The sequence below is a fragment of the Lynx rufus genome, unplaced genomic scaffold, assembly GCF_022079265.1.
Source record: "Lynx rufus isolate CCGP_SWC_20201006 ecotype Redwood Valley unplaced genomic scaffold, mLynRuf1.p SCAF_5, whole genome shotgun sequence".
NCBI lineage: Eukaryota > Metazoa > Chordata > Mammalia > Carnivora > Felidae > Lynx > Lynx rufus.
The window spans coordinates 14,032,347-14,036,248 of NW_025814867.1; the positions used below are offsets into that span (position 1 = coordinate 14,032,347).

The 3,902-nt window shown below is 36.7% G+C and overlaps 1 pseudogene; it reads left to right on the forward strand.

Moving 5' to 3' along the window:
• Nucleotides 1-788: 788 nt before the first annotated feature.
• On the forward strand, nucleotides 789-972 carry LOC124526121 (ATP synthase subunit ATP5MJ, mitochondrial-like; annotated as a pseudogene).
• The last annotated feature ends 2,930 nt before the right edge of the window (nucleotides 973-3,902 follow it).

The window sequence follows — 3,902 nt, forward strand, 5'->3', positions numbered from 1 at the left end:
CACTTGTCACTTGTCAGGATGAGCACTGGGTGTTATATGTTAAGTGATGAATCACTAAATTCTACTCCTGAAAACAATACTACACTACATGTTAACTAACTTGGATTTAAAATTTAAATAACATGTAAAAATTATTTTAGAAAATCTATACCTAGGAACATCTTCAAACTACAGAAAATCAAAGATTAAAAAAAATATATCCTGAAGGAAGCAAGAGAGTGAAAACACATTACCTATAGCGAAACTTCTCAGAAACCACGCAAGGAAGAAAAGAGTGGAGGGAAATATCGAAAATATTGAGAGAGAAAGGAGAGAAAAAAAGAAATTAGACATTTCATAACAGACAAAACCCGAAGAATCTACATTACATGAGTTTTTACAATGTGTTTTACTTTGTGAAAATTCATCAAGCCACATACTGAACATGATAAAACTTTATTTTCTTCTAAAATGTTTACAGAATGGTGAGGAGGAGGGGAGATGAGAAATAGGAAGCTTTAATGACTATATTCACCCTTCCCACTGTAAACCACCTGTCACAGTCTCCAGTTCTCGATGGGAAAACTAATTAACTTCAAATCATGTTCACAACTTTGCTAATTACAAAAGACTGGACATTTTGACTACTGGACTTTCAATTACCTAAATATAACCAGAAAGTACATAGGGTTCCTGAGCCTTTATCCAGAGTCAACGATATACACACTAGGCAACATGGCACCCGGTGGTCGTTCCGAGTCCTTGGCTATACAGGTTGGGGAGGCCTGAACCAGGCCTCCTATGCCGAGATGCTTCAAAGCCTTGTTGAAAATGTCTGGGTCCCCCTTGAAGCCCCATCACACCCAAGTTTACCAGGAGATTTAGGTAGGAGTGGGGTTGATGGGCATCATCGTTCATAAAATCAGGAGCGCTGATGAAAGAAGTCAAGCTTTGAAAGCTTTGAGTCCTGGACCTGCTCAGGGTCATCATTAACCAGCTTTACTTGGAGTACACATCAGATGGGGCATCAGTCTGGCTGTAGATCTCAGGTAAGCTCTGTTAGAGGAGAACATGGAGCACTGCTGTTCACTTGTAGACGTATTGCCTTTGTGGCATGAATAAAAGGACCTGTGAGGTGCACCAAAAAAAAAAAAAAAAAAAAAAAAGGCATTGTGTTTGTAATTATTTTCAAACCCTCCTGAGATGGTCTGCTTGCTCTTCTCTTGTCTTTGTGCTCAAGGCAGAGGATGCAGTGGAGGATGGGAGTCACAGCTTGGAACATAGCTGCCCCATCAAAAAACTCATTTTGGACTTATTGTGAGTGAGACCTAAACTTTAATTGGGTGGAGTTACAATATTTAAGGCTGTTGGGTATATATTTAGTCCCATGTAACTAACGTACTGCTATTAGAACTTCCAAGGTAAACCAGACCACCAAAGGCTCAAAGATGAAAAAAAAAGGGGGGGAGTGACAGAAAATGTAACATGTTCATCAAGTACTGTTTTGTGCTAAAGTCTCTATTGATAATAACTAACATTCGTCAGCATTTATCACTAGCCACTGACGATGTAACCTTCGTTAGATACATTGTTTCATTCAATTTCTACAAACACCATTTCAGGTGAGTATGATCATTATTTTTTTTTTTTAATGTTTATTCATTTTTGAGAGAGCGAGACAGAGCGTAAGTGGGGGAGGGGCAGAGAGAGGAGACACAGAATCTGAAGCAGGCTCCAGGCTCCAAGCTGTCAGCACAGAGCCTGATGCAGGGCTTGAACTCACAAACCATGAGATCATGACCCGAGCTGAAGTCAGATGCTCAACCAACTGAGCCACCCAGGTGCCCCTGATTATCATTATTATTACACAGATAAAGGTAAATGAATAACAGACTGACTTTTTTTTTAAGTCCATTATACTTAACATACAGTGTTATATTAGTTTCAGGAGTACAATACAGTGATTCACGAGTTCTAAATACTACTCACTGCTCATCAAGATGAGTGTATGCTTAATCTCCTTCACCACTCACCAACCACCCCTCTGGTAACCATCTGTTCTCTATAGTTAAGAGTCTGTTTTTTGGTTTGTCTCTCTTGTCTATTTTTGCCTTCGTTCATTTGTTTTGATTCCTAAATTCCACACATGAGTGACATCATATGGTATTTCTCTTTCTCTCACAGACTTATTTCATTTAGCTTATACTTTCTAGCTCCATCCATGTTGTTGCAAATGCAAAACTTCATTCTTTTTATGACTGAATAAGATTCCATTGTGTATATAACCACTTGTTTATTCATTCATCTATCAATAGACACTTGGGCTGCTTTCATAATTTGGCTATTACATGCCGTTATAAACATGAAGGTGCATGTATCCCTTTGAAATAGTATTTATCTATTATTTGGACAAATACTCAGTAATGTGATCCCTGGATCATAGGGTAGTTCTATTTTTAACTTTTTGAGGAATCTCCATACTGTTTTCCATAGTGACTGTACTAGTATGTATTTCCACCAAGAGTGCACAAGGGTTCCTTTTTCTCCACATCCTCACCAAGACTTGTTGTTTCCTGTGTTTTTAGCTATTCTGACATGTACGAAATGATATCTCATTGTGGTTTTGATTTGATGATGAGTGATGTTGAGCATCTTTTCCTGTGTCTCTTGACCATCTGTTCATGTCTTCTGCCCATTTTTTAATGGACTATTTGGTTTGGGGGTGTTGAATTGTAGAAGTTCTTTATTTATTTTATATACTAACCCTTTATCAGATAACCCATTTACAAATATCTTCTCCTAAACAGTAAGTTGTCTTTTAGTTTCATTGATTGTTTCTTTCACTGTGCAGAAGCTTTTTTATTTTGATGCAGTCCCAATGGTTTATTTTTTGAAACTTTGTTTCCCTTGCTTCGGAAGACTTATCTAGAAAACAATATTGATATGGCTTGTCAAAGAAGTTACCCACCACCTATGTTCTCTTCTATGATGTTTAGGGTTTCAGGTCTCACATTTAGGCCTCTAATCCATTTTGAGTTCATTTTGTGTATGATGTAAGAAAGTGGCCCAATTCATTCTTTTGCATGTAGCTGTCCATTTTTCCCAATACCATTTGTTGAAAAGACTGTCTTTTTCCTCACTGCATATTCCTACTACCTTTGTCTAGGATTAACTGAGCATATAGTCATGGGTTTGTTTCTGGGCTTTGTATCCTGTTCTGTTGATCTATGTTTCTGTTTTTGTTTCTGTACCATATCATTTTGATTACCACAACTTTGTAGTATAACTTGAAATCTGGAATTTTAATAACTATAGCTTTATTTTTCTTTTTCAAGATTGCTTTGGCTCTCTGAGATCTTTTGTGGTTCCATAAGAATTTTAGGATTGTTTTGTTTAGTCCTATGAAAAATGCTGTTGGTATTTTGATAGGTATTACCTCAATCTGTAGATTGCTTTGAGTATTATGGACATTTTAACAATACTTGTTCTTCCAATCCATGAGCATAGAATATCTTTCCATTTGTTTCTGTCGTTTCAATTTCTTTCCTCATTGTCTTACGGTTTTCAGAGTATAAGTCTTTCATTTCCTTGGTTAAGTTTATTCCTAGGTATGTTATTATTGTGCAATTGTAAATGGGATTGTTTTGTTAATTTTTTTTCTCTTTCTGCTGCTTTGTTATTAGTGTATAGAAAGGCAACAGACTTTCTACATTGATTTTGTATCCTGTGACTTTACTGAATTCATTTTTATCAATTCTAGTAGATTTTTAGTGGAGTCCTTAGGGTTTTCTCTATCGAGTGTCATGTCATGTACAAGTACGTGTAGTTTTACTTCTTCCTTACCAATCTGTATGTCTTTTATTCCTTTCTCTTATCTGACCGCTATGGCTAGGACTTCCAGTACTCTGTTGAATAAAAGTGGT